Here is a 13551-nt window from a genome sequence, read left to right as displayed (position 1 = left end):
ACTCCCTGAACCTGCCACTAATCTCCTCCTGCATATGTAAAGGACTTCCTCCCTGGTCGTGTATCGTGAGTATAGTACTGCCCCGACTGGATGGGTCAGCGAGCCATGCCAGCAATCTCCCGGCTTTGTCCCACTCATCATGCGTCCTATTCATGTATTTCTGGAAATCAAAGCATCGTAGATGCTCTACTTGCACTGCCACCTCCTCCTTAGCCTCCAGGAGTTTCTGCCTCAATTCCGGGAGCTCCGGCCGTCTCTCTTCTCTAATGTCCTGAGTACCCCATACGCTCTCTCCATGTCTGCAGGTCTGCTGAAAGCGTCTTACGGACCCCAATAGATGCAGCCATGCAGCTCTCCCTGATCACTGCCTTAAAGGCCTCCCATTCTGTGATTCTAGAGTCAGTGGTGCACGCATTGTCAGCAAAATATTGTATGATGTGTTCCCTAGTCTCTTGTTAAAAGACCTGAACTTCAAGTGCTATGGTTTGAGGTGCCTGTAGGGATGGGCTGCTAAATTCCACCCTCCCCGTATAGGAGCATGAGTGGGTTATGGTCCAAGACCGTCCTAGTTAGGTACTCTGTCCCCCCCCCAGCTGGGTGGAGAGGCCCGGTGTGCTCAGAAAGGTGTCTAAACGGACGTGTAAATAGTGGGTGTGGGATAAGTGTGAGTGGTCCCTATCTGTCGGGTGTGCCCTGCGCCACACATCCACAAGCCCCCAACGAGCCTGCCAATCCCTAAAAGCTCTAGCCACTACGTATACTAGGGATTCTCGAAGAGGCGGGTGTGATCGGTCCATTTCAGGATCTGCAATACAATTAAAATCTCCCCCTATTAGAACCGCCCCTGTCATGTACGGTGCCAGAACCCCCAACAGCTGCTCCAGAAACCTAGCCTGATCCACATTCGGACCATATACATTGACCAGGGCAACATCCTGCCCATCCAGCCTTCCAGAGACAATCACGTACCTTCCGTCTGGATCAATTTTGTGCTCTATAGGGTGGAAAGGGACTCCCGCCTGCACCCAAATCAGGACCCCCCGAGGAAATGCTGAGTATGACGTGTAGAATGCCTGCCCTCTCCAGCGCCTGTGCAGAGCCTCACCTTCACTGTCCAGTGTGTGAGTTTCTTGGAGCATCGCTATCTGCACCCCTCTTCTATTGAGTTGTGAGAATATTTGATACCTTTTACTCATGGAGTGCATGCCCCTAACATGCCACGACATTATGCTGTAGGTGGCCTGTGTCTGCTGCATGAGTGCACATGTTCACCCCATTGCATGTCCCAAAACCTAGTACCTCTTCGTGTAGCCTGCAGGCATCTCGTACAGAATGTCAGGTCGTGGCTGCTTCCCGTCGTTGACAGCAGCAGCCCTCTCCATGACCCAAAATACTAACCCCCTCCGAACACTACAAAAAACATCCCAACACCCCCTCCCCGGGACAAGTGAGAACAGCTCCCCCATCTAAACTGCGCACTTCAGTGCTCAAACAAACAAAGTTCAGAGGTGGCCATTAGGCCAAAGTCCACCGAGAGGTTTGCCGTCCTCTCCATTCCTCCGGATCACCCCTCGGCTAACAGATCTCAGATAGGCATCACGGAGCCCCCTCAAGTGAGAAGTAGCATTAGATTACCAACAGTATCCTTTTCCTGCCCCCGAGCATAGTTCTGGAAATACTTGCACGAGTGGCCCACCTCACATCAGGTCATCTGCTGATCTAGGCGTGACATGCGGCAGGGTCTGGCTGGCATCCCCCTCCGAACTCGAGCTGGTTTCTGAGTCCGAGTCCCTCTGGTCTTTCCCAGAGTGCGATTTCGGTTCCCGGGTGTCTGCTGCACTCAGTGAGGCCACCGCTGCGATCGCACTGGCCCTAGCTCAATTCGCCTCCTCCGCCGTCGGGTGGTTCTTCGAAGCTGTCCCCCTGTCAGAGGAGCGTGGCAAGACTTTATCCGCAGGACCGTTTCCTCCACGCTTCTGTCCTCGGGGATCTTGTTCCTCAATCCAACCCCGTATGTCCTGGGGGGTGGTAAAGAAGGTGGTTCCTTCATTATGCACAATGCGTAGCTCGGTCGGGAAAACCAGAGAGTAGGACACCCCCATCTGGCGCAGTTTCCGTTTGACAGCCGTATAGGATGCTCTGTGTTGCTGTACCTCTTGTGAAAAGTCAGGGAAGATCTGTACCACACTGTTATCTATTTTAAGCTGCCCTTTAAGACGCGCCTGCCCCAGCACATGGTCTCTATCCTTGAAGAACAAGAGACGGGCCACCACAGGCCTTGGTGGTCTGCCAGGTTGCGGGGCCCGGGCCGGTACTCTGTGCGCCCGTTCCAGCGCAAAGAATGTGGATAACCCTTCCGTGCGCAGCCAGCGCTCGAGGTACTCCACCATATTGTTCCCTTCGACCTTTTCGGGAAGACCCATGACTCGAATGTTATTCCGGCGGGCCCTATTTTTCGCATCCTTTGCCCGCTGCTCCAGAATGTGCACCCTTTTCTCTATGGCTGTGAGTTTGCTTGTCATCGCCGCGACCGGCGGCCCCAAGCTCTCTATCTCTGCTTCCGTGGCCATGACACGATCCGCCAGCTTTCTATGGTCCACTCGAAGGAGGCCCAAATCTTCCCTGAGAGTGTCAATCTTAGTTTCCACCACCAGTCGTGAGCGTTCTATGGCCTGCAGAATGTCCTGGACGGAGAGGTCGCCCTGGGGAATCCCCCCATCTTTCCTGGTCCCCGGGCATGAATTAGAGTCTCCGCAATCCTCGCTGGCCCCCTCTTGTTGCTCGGCGTCCCGTCTCTTGGTGGTCCAGCCCATGGTGACCAAGGTCAGCAATCTGTACTCCCAGTGTGAGCAATAACAGGATAAAGGTGAATGCAGTCCCACCTGTCTTCTCTGCAAGGCGAGCGGGGGCTGGCCACCCCTAGGCACCCCCCGCCAGTATGCGGTATTCAAGACAATGAAGGCTGCCCCCTGGGCACTTTGCCGCTATCTCTTCAGAGCTGTGGACTCTCCACTCCACCTTGCAGGTGCCTATCTTCACCGGTCCACCTTCTCTTCTCCACGGTGCGCCCAGGAGTGCCCCGGGACACCTGTCCCCCACCGCCGCACTCCACCGTGAATCCTCCCTTGGCCTCCACAATGGTCGATACTGGCGTCCCCCGCAGCGCTGCTCTCTAAGTTTTGTCCCCACCGCGGGCTGCTCAAGGGCCACACAAGGTAGTTGGAAATAAGGCTCACTGCCCTGTGTGTTTCGCGCTATCCCTCAGGCACCGCTGCCGCCATGACGGTCCACCTGCAGGCCTCTTTTCACCTCTTCCCGCTCTAGGGACTCATCGTAGTCTCCTAGCACTTGCCCCTAGTGCTTTTACGGCTGCCAATGCAGGGTCCCGTGCCCTCTTCCCCGCAGCGCTGCCTCCTCCTCCTGCAGGCCGCACAACTGTCTGCCCTCCCCCCTAAACTCTCTCCCATGAGAGGGCGGGCAACTGCCTACTCGCGCACCAGGTTGTGTCAGCCACATCAGGGATCCAAATCTCTGCCGCAGCCGGCGTCCTCCAGACCCCGCTCCCGTGTGGGGGCACTCACCAGGTCCCGGGGTCCTCCGCAGCTCCTCCCGCAGGGTTATCGCCAGGCAGGTCTCCAGCTCCCTTGCACATCCGGAGCTATTAGAACAGCACGGCCACCATTTTATGTAGCCCACGGCTGCCGATTACCGGTCCCACCGAGGTTCCTCCGGACGCCACCTCCTCACAAGTGGCAGTCCTGGTCTCCACCTCTTCCCTGGGTACTGCTCCAGCCTCCGTGTCTGCAGTGCCGGACTGCCCCCAAGCAGGCACACAGCTCCTCCACACCTCAAACGCTGCTATTGCCGCGCGGCCACCATCTTGTGCAGCCTGCGGCCTCGTCAGCTGATCCATCCAAAGCTTCCAGCAGAGGGCTATCAGTCCCTCGCATTCAGCGCCCCGGATGCCCCTATGTTTTCAACCCCCCCAGGGTCGGTCTCCTCATTTGGGGCTCCCCTGTAGCGGTCAGGAGGGAGCCAGAGAGGGGATCACCGACGGGAGCTCCGATTCAGGCTCCCGTCTCCAACGGTGTCCGGCCACGCCCCCCTAGAGACACACGACAGGGATGCCCACTTTCTCCACTTCTGTTTAATTTATATATAGAGCCCTTGGCTATTTCCATTATGGCAGATACTACGATTTTCCCCTTTTCGTTTAATGGGTTTAATGTGAAATTGGGACTTTACGCAGATAATTTGATTTTATATACAACTAATCCTAAAGATTCAATACCTAATCTGATGATAAAAGCTGAGGGTTTTGGCCTAATCTGTGGGTATAAAGTTAACATGGATAAAACTGGGATTATGCAGTGGAATCAGGAAACAGGTATCAGGGAGCTAAAACACTAATGGAATACTTGAGGGTAATTATTACACAGAAACTGGAAGATATCCCAAGAGAAACCTGGAAGAAAGTAAGCCAGAAGATTTCATCTACATTGTTGAGGTGGTCGAACCTGCCGTTAAACATCTATGGTAGGGTAAACCTTATAAAGATGGTTATACTCCCAAAAATGACTTTCCTTTTTAATTCAATCCCTTTGTCTTTTAAAAAAGAAGATATAGCTAAACTACAGGGGAAAATTGGTAGTTTTATCTGGGCATCTAAACGGTCAAGTATAGGCTGGAAAAAATTAAGGAGGAAGCTCGGGGCTGGGGGGTTGGCGTTACCAGATTTGCTTGTGTATTGTTACGCTTTCCATTTCAAAAACTTTTGTATGTTAGCAAACGAGCCAGATAGGTCGTTTTTGGGTGTATTGTTTACAGCAATGCTTGGAGAGGTGGGTAATGGCCAGCACCATTTCTTATTTAAATATGGTGACCCAAAATGTTTCAACGAGGTCAGATTGAAGATTTTGAGTACGGCATTAGGAACAGGGCTGTATGTCCGGAAACAAAAGAAAATTCCTTATTACTGGATGAGGGCACCAATTTGGGAATCAGCGGGTACCCCAACATGTTTGTATTAAGCCTGGGCGTAGTTCGCGAAGTAGCGCTATGCGTAGATACGCGAAGTGCACTTTGTGCTATGCGAGCTACGCGTAGCACTACGCGAACTGCATAGTGCGCTGTTCACGGTGATTGCACAGTGCCGGATGATTGTCCATACTGTGCAATCTTTGAAAATGGCATCTTGCACAGTGCGAGCTGTCTTTTACTGGCGCTCGAGTAGATTTGTACTCGAGGTGCAGCTTTCTCAACGCGGACTGGTAGTTTCTCATTGTGAGAGGTCGCGAGCATACACGACTGTAGTAATTCAGACTACACAGGAAGTAGGTCCAAGTGGATTAACAAACCAGTTATCCCATCCTCGTCGCCAGTAATTATGTAGTAATTCAGACTACACAGGAAGTAGGTCCAAGTGGATTTATTCATATGAAGAACAGCTTAACAACCACAGGTAGCAGGAGAAGTCCTCACAGCATCAGCAATACAGTAACAGTAATAATATCAAGGGAAAACATTCTAAGTTACACAGAGTATTCCAAATGACATAGAAAGATTCCATATGACATCAAGTCATGGAATACCACACAGACCACTTGCAATGAGGAACCTGACCTCCCTGCGTTGAGAATCTCGCCTGGAGGTTTATTTTCCACGCTCGCGATCGGCAACTTGATGTTGCTGATCGCGAATGAGGAAAAAGTCTCACCAGGATGTCATTTTGCTTCTCGCAGTCACCAACTTGACGTTGAGGAACGCGGGCAAGCAAAAAATGATCGCTGCAGTACGCCACGCGTGTTAGCACTGTGCTACGTGCAATTCGTGTAGTGCGAAGTAGCGCAAACTTCGCAAACTACGCGAGCGTAGCGTAGTGCTTTGCCCAGGCGTTAGTTTGTAAGATCAACTGAGTCAACCGTTAAAAGATGGGGGTATTTACTATTGGGGAGACCTTATGGGAGAGGGAAGTCTGGTGAGCTGGGAGACACACAGTAATCTGACAAAGGGAAAGCTAACAAGGTTCAAATACTACCAATTGGGCTCTTGATGGGCAACACATGATTGGGCACAGGAGGAGGAAGATCCTAAGTTAGACCAGATAACAAGAACAGAGCACTGGGGGAAGGAATTCTTCCACTGGTATTGGGCCATTGTAGATGCAGAAGATACGCTAGAGGCCGATGTAAGAAAATTATGGAGTGAAGAGCTGGCATGATATGGGTGAAATCATTTGATATGCTACGAGCAGTTGTGAAAACAGCCTCATTTAAGCGTAACCACTTATTTACTGCCCACAGAGTCTATTGGTCTCCATTGAAGTTAACAAAGGTTACAGGTAATAAATACTGCTGCCCAAGATGCAAGATAGAAGGAGCCAATGACAAGCACATGTTCCTGGAATGCCCAAAAAATACGAAATACTGATCGGAGGTCTGTATCTTCCTGGGAGAGATCCAAGGTAAACAAATCAAGTTAAGCTCTTGTTTGGTGTTCTTTAGGCTCTGGCAAGAGCAAAAGGTGGGGAAAGATGTTGCTTCTAAGCTTATTTTTTACGTGATTCTACTTGCAAGGCATGAGATATGCAAGAAGTGGAAGCCTGAGGACCCCCATCATTTGCTGAACTTTAAAAAAGTATTATAGTAACAAGTGAATCAGATATGGCCTGTGACCCAGGGAGTAAAGACAAGGTCTGGACTTTATTGATGGAATGGAAAGAAAAAACAAGTGGGTCCAATGATTAAGCCAACTTGCTGGCGGCTCTGAAGTTCCCATGAGTTTATTTCCAAGGGCGGTACAGAGAAATAGGGACGGGTATCAGAAACAGCACTCTCCATAATAAAGCACTCCTTCCTCTCTCTGATAGTCATTATAATCAGTATAGAGAGATAGGAAGAGTCTCAATATGAGAGCTGGCTCTATGAGGACAAAAAAAAACCAACAGGAACAGCACCACCCGCTACCTTAGCAAATGATCAACAACTTTACAATGCAGCTATGGTACAACTTCACTCTCATCTACATCCACAAAACCATCAGTCCCAGTCCGCAAGAGACATATCTGGCATGGGCAGACATTTGCAAAGCAGCATGAGATCATGGTAGGCATCAATTTGAGTATTGCACTATGGCATATCAGCTTGCCAGTCTTTTAGTGTAGGTAGAGGACCCTTCATCCAAACCCTTGCCATCCATCACTGTGCGAGCAGTAACCAATTGCCACAATCCACTTGCAGGCCTTTGAAACATCCCTGCCATAACCTAGGAGTGCCAAAAGGCAAACTTGGCATCCTCCAGTGATATCCTGGAGCACCCTAAACACCATGAGCCAGAAGCGCTGAATACCAGGGCAATACATGCCACATGTGTAAATCCACCAAAAAGAATGCCAATACTGATACTCATGCATTCATACTCTCACAACCTGGATTTGCTTGGAGTAATAGTGCTGCAAGCAAAAACAGTGGATATAAAGTAAAAGTGGTGAAAAATCTGAACAACAAAAGGCGAGCCAACGGTCGCATTTCTCATTACACAATGGTGCCCTTGATGGCAATTTTCACCGGCTGGTGAAAAAGTGCATACAAATAAGGAGATTGAACCCTGAGATTGAACCCTGACTTAAAGAGACTGAGCTCTCTATTTGTTCTGTGTCCTGAGGAGAACCCGGCAAGTAATCATAGTAGGTTCAAAACACGTTGACTGGTTTATTTTTGACCAAATAGGAGCTCATGTGGATGAGATACCACTCGTGCTCACCAAACACCTGTGCGGTTTTTGTTAGAAACATGAGGTGAGCTGAGAAGGGTCACCATTTGGCCTTGGCCTCTGAAATAAATTGAAAAACGATCAATATAGACAATCTCCAGAGGCATTGTGGGTTTATGAAATTGTGGATATAAAGAACTATACAGAACCAGAGCGGATAATGTGTTATATATGATTTTCATGTGATGTGATTTGTTTGTATCTTGACAATATTTTGTGTTATATAATGGTTTATGTTGATGTGTTCTCAGTGTATGAAATTTGTATTAAGATCCATGTCAGACTTTTTTTTTTTTTTAAATCTCTCTTTTTTCAAAAAACAATCTAAATAGAACAAAATTAACAAACAGTAATCAAAATAAAGATGTTTTTTTCAGATCAGATTGATTAGGCCTTTTTGATCTTGGTACGAAAGGATGAACAAATGAGTATCGGTAGTGCCATTCTTTTTGGTGGTTTCTTCTATTATTGGTCCGGCTTTACTGATTAAGGGCCAAGCTCCATTTGTGTGATTTGCAAATGTATAAATCCAGCGCCATCTCTACCACAGCATGCCAAAATAGCTGTGCTGGGGTGTAGTACACACAATTACGGGACTTAAAATATATCAGATGGTGGCGGCTGTTCAGGGAGACAGTCCAGACCATCAATGATTTCTATATCCAAGTCTTCCTGCCACTCCAGCTGAACTATGATGATCCCCAGCTGTTGAGCCTCTTGTGAGAGAGCATAAAGTTTGGCAATCACTTGCTTTGGTGATGCCACTTGCGTCAAGTGAATCAGAGCAGCCAGCTGTGGTGGTTCCTCTAGTGATCCGTTCAGTATGTCACGCCACGAGTGGGGGGCCCAGTATGAGTGGAACTTCACTAGGATGGTTGGTGCATTGCCCTGAGCACTCACCTGAGCCCAATTGTGGAGAACTCCTTCCTCTAAAAAGTTGCCCATGTGCTGAAATCCAAGCCCTTGTAGTGCGCCTTCCGTGGCCCACTCCAGCCCTGGTGTGAACCTCTCACACCACTGCAATGGGATCTGAGGGGAATAAAACAGCTACCTGGTCTGAGAGTCTACCAGTTTCTCCCACAGGGATTGTGTGGCGCCAGGAAGATCCACAGTATGGAAACGATGCACCGGTTTGCTGAACAGGAGTTGGGGCACAGACAAAGGGAAGGAAGCATCGCATTCAAGCCATAGATGCAGAAGGTCTGCAAGGCACTGTATCCAAAAATGGGCAAACATACATTGAGCAGCCTTATAATAGGCATCAGGGTCTGGCGTATTCAGTTCCCACCTGGTGTACGGGAGTGTGAGGGTGTTCTGGCATTCTCGCAGCTGCTTACCAGTCCACATCAAGTGCACCAGCAGGGCACACAATGTCCGGTAGACTGCGCTGGGCAGTAGCATAGGGATGTTTGAAAATAACAATAGAAAATGGGGTAGTACAACCATCTTCATCATGGCAATTCCACAGAGAGAAAGGGGTAAGCAGATCCATTGATCTATATCCTCCGTTAAGCATTGCACCACCCATAATTCCTAGCATTATTACATTTGGATCTGTGTATACCCTGATGCCCAAATACCGTACCAGGTCTGTCGTCCACTGTGGGGGTATTCCAGGTGTATCTGTGTCGAAGCCACAGTAAGGGTAAATATAAGAGATGTGTCCCAATTCATTTTCAGACCAGATGAACCACTGAAGAGGACTACCTCTCTAAAGACCGGTGAGAGATTGCGTTCCGAGTTGGGGAGACTTAGAAGTGTATTATTGGCATAAGCGCATACTATCAAATTATAATGTGGGAAACGCATGGACCAATGAGCACGATATTCACTCAAGATGCAGGCCAACAACCCTGCAACATTCACATACAATAGAAGGGACAGGGGGCAGCCCTGACACATGCCTATTGTAATAGCTGTGGTGTCTGATACTATACCATTAATTGGAATCCAAACCATCTGCTCAGTGTAGAGGAACTGGCCCAGCTTCAGAAATATATCTCCCAACCCCATGCAATGCAGCACCGAAAACATGAACCCCCCACTCGCATATTAGGGGGAATGCAAGAGATCATACTGAAAAGGTTGTGACGATTATATATTAAGGACCGATCAGGTATGAAGCCAAATTGTTCAGGACCCACTAGGCTTGGGAGCAAGGGAGGCAAGTGGTTGACAAGTAGTTTTGTGAATATTTTGGTGTCAGTATTTAATAGCAAAGGTGACCGGTAGGAAGAGTAGCTGTTTTACCCGGCTTGAGCAATGTGACCAACAGTGCTTCACACATGAAAGGGGGTATGAGTCCCTCCTGCACTATCTCCTTGAATAGTCTGACCAAGTGGGGTATGAATTTATGTCCTGATAGGCTTTGTAAAAGGCCACCTCCAGCCCGACCGAGCCTGGTGCCTTCCCACCGTGCATATCCGTCAATGCAGCTATGATTTCTGAGCGGGGCGATGTGATTTTCCCTGTGAGTCACTGTCAGCCACTTCAGGGCAATGTGAGACAGATGGTCTGTCATGGCTTACTCATCGTGAGTGATCCGTGAGGTATGTAGATCTGAGTAGTAATGGTGGAAACGGTCTGCTACCTGATCAGTCACATGGAGAGGTGTGCTGCTCCCATCTTCAGTAGACAGCAATGTGCTATTCTCACAGCAAGGTGGAAAGAGGGGAGTCAGAGTAGTGCCCAGTCATTCACCCTCACCATATATCTGTGCTGTTGCATATTTGCTTAGATGTGTGGCCTTGCTCTGATCCAAGTCACTATAATCGACAAATTTGGCCCTGATGTAACCCAACAGGTCCTGCTCTGCTGTGACTCCATGAGAACACTCCAAGTCAGACACATCAGGGGACTGTGAATAAAGTACCATAGTGACAGTGCACCACTAAAAAATCGGCCACCTGGGTCAGGGCAAACTTCCTGCACTTTTCCACCTGAGAATTGATGCGCCCAAATTAAGACACCACGCACATGTGCAGTAAAGCCAGCGGCACAGCAAGTGCCCTCTCATGCATCTCTGCATAAACAGATGCTTCCCAGAGCTAGGTGTGTTGCTAGATGACACTGCAAATACAAGACCACTTTGTGAATTTTTCTACTGTCATTTAAGCCCCTGAAATTCCAAATGGGAATATTTAGTAAAAATGGGTGCCCAACAGTTTTGTTAGCATCCACTACCATGCTGCATTGCATTGGGAAAGCAACAGCACTGCAAGTCACTCACCGCAAATAGTGCTCATCAGCATAACATGAATCGGTGAACAAACCCCTTTCACCCCCTGCTGAACCCCCCCCCCAACAGTTGGCACAGCAACACAGTTCCTGCCCTTGAACTTCCGAATATCATCTCTCTATTCCACATTTCAAGCGAGCTTCAAGAACTACGCAGTGACAGCGCATACTCTTTGTCATTCTGCCAATGCTAAGTAAAGTTGGAATTTCAAATAAAAGAGGCAGCTTGTACCCAACAGGGCAATATGTCATATACCAAACGCAGCAATTGCTAATAATAACAAGCGTTTGTAAGCTCCATGAGTATTAGACAGGACCAGTTGCCATTACGTAGAAAAGTTAGCGGTCTAGTGCACTCGGGGTCACGTGCCCGATGTAGACCCGCGATGCCACCCCCTTCCCCCACGCTGCCGATAAAAACATGGACCCCACGCCGGCTCCCACATCAGCGGGACTCGTCCATGAACTAGGTCATGGTGGGAGCACATGGAGACATACGTAAGTTACACAACTTTAATGCAGAGCTGCCCTGACTTCTGCTAATTATTTACTGCTTATTAAGACACTTCATTTCCCTAAACGACCGAACAAAATAGTTCAAGTATAGACATGAGATACGAGTACACATACCAAGCAGCTGTTTATTGTAATATTGACAGTTCGCACTCTAAATCTTCATACGCGACCGCCAGATTATCATCCCGGAATCCTTATAACTAGTTGATTCCCCTAGATAACAAGTAATATTCCCTTATCTTCTCCCACAAACGCCATATTAATCTCCGCAGGGTCCCCATGCAAAACGCCCCCATGTGACCGGGTCCATGTATCCTGACACAAGAAAAGTGAAAGTGAGCTCCACTTCTTTGTTTGATGTTGTGAGTCTTTTCCTTCTGTCGATGTCTTATGTGTTTTCAATGAAATTCACGCGCTATTACTCACTGCTACGTTTACTAATGTGAACACCAGATGTGCCGTGTAAGCGATTAGCCTTCTGATATAGGCACAATATAAGCATGTATCTTTGCATTTCATAGTATGTTAAATACACTCATGGCGGATGCATGACGTTATAACGCATACTGTTACAACACATGCTTTTACAACGCAACTTTTACAACGCAGGATCCATTACAACGAATACCATTACAAAGCATTTTTTTTACAATGCATATACCTTTACAACGCATACCATTACAACGTAAGTATAGGTAAGTATATATTTTTTTTTAAATGTAAGTTACTAAATTTAATATAATTTAATTTTATTTAATTTTAATTTTATTTAATTTTTTGGTAATTTAATTTAATTTTTAAAAAATACCCCTTTACCCAAAAACCCAAACCTAGCCCTGAACCCTAAAAATACCCCTTTACCCAAAAACCCATACCTAGCCCTGAACCCTAAAAATACCCCTTTACCCAAAAACCCAAACCTAGCCCTGAACCCTAAAAATACCCCTTTACCCAAAAACCCAAACCTAGCCCTGAACCCTAAAAATACCCCTTTACCCAAAAACCCAAACCTAGCCCTGAACCCTAAAAATACCCCTTTACCCAAAACCCCAAACCTAGCCCTGAACCCTAAAAATACCCCTTTACCCAAAAACCCAAACCTAGTCCTGAACCCTAAAAATACCCCTTTACCCAAAAACCCAAACCTAGCCCTGAACCCTAAAAATACCCCTTTACCCAAAACCCCGAACCTAGCCCTGAACCCTAAAAATACCCCTTTACCCAAAAACCCAAACCTAGCCCTGAACCCTAAAAATACCCCTTTACCCAAAAACCCAAACCTAGCCCTGAAACCTAAAAATACCCCTTTACCCAAAAACCCAAACCTAGTCCTGAACCCTAAAAATACCCCTTTACCCAAAAACCCAAACCTAGCCCTAACCCTAAAAATACCCCTTTACGCAAAAACCCAAACCTAGCCCTGAACCCTAAAAATACCCCTTTACCCAAAAACCCAAACCTAGCCCTGAACCCTAAAAATACCCCTTTACCCAAAAACCCATACATAGCCCGGAACCCTAAAAATACCCCTCTACCCAAAAACCCATACCTAGCCCTGAACCCTAAAAATACCCCTTTACCCAAAAACCCATGCCTAGCCCTGAACCCTAAAAATACCCCTTTACCCAAAAACCATACTTACCTATACTTACGTTGTAATGGTATGCGTTGTAAATGTATATGCGTTGTAAAAAAATGCGTTGTAATGGTATTCGTTGTAATGGATCATGCGTTGTAAAAATTTTGTTGTAAAAGTCATGCGTTGTAAAAGTTGCGTTGTAATGGGTGTATACCACTCATGGCACATTGTATCCACGCATGGTCTAATACAACTATCCCCCCATGCCTACATCATATTGACCACATGCATGATGCATTAAATAGAAAGCAGGTAAATCCTTTAGGGACACTTTTGCGTAAGATGTGCATGACAAGCCATCCTCTATATGAACATTGTCGCTGGCTTTTATTGCTCCCTTTTCAGATGCTTTTCTCATTGGATCTGCAAGTAACCTGATCCACCACACT

Source organism: Lissotriton helveticus, chromosome 5_1, assembly GCF_964261635.1.
Source record: "Lissotriton helveticus chromosome 5_1, aLisHel1.1, whole genome shotgun sequence".
NCBI lineage: Eukaryota > Metazoa > Chordata > Amphibia > Caudata > Salamandridae > Lissotriton > Lissotriton helveticus.
Note: the sequence above shows the minus strand (reverse complement) of the source record.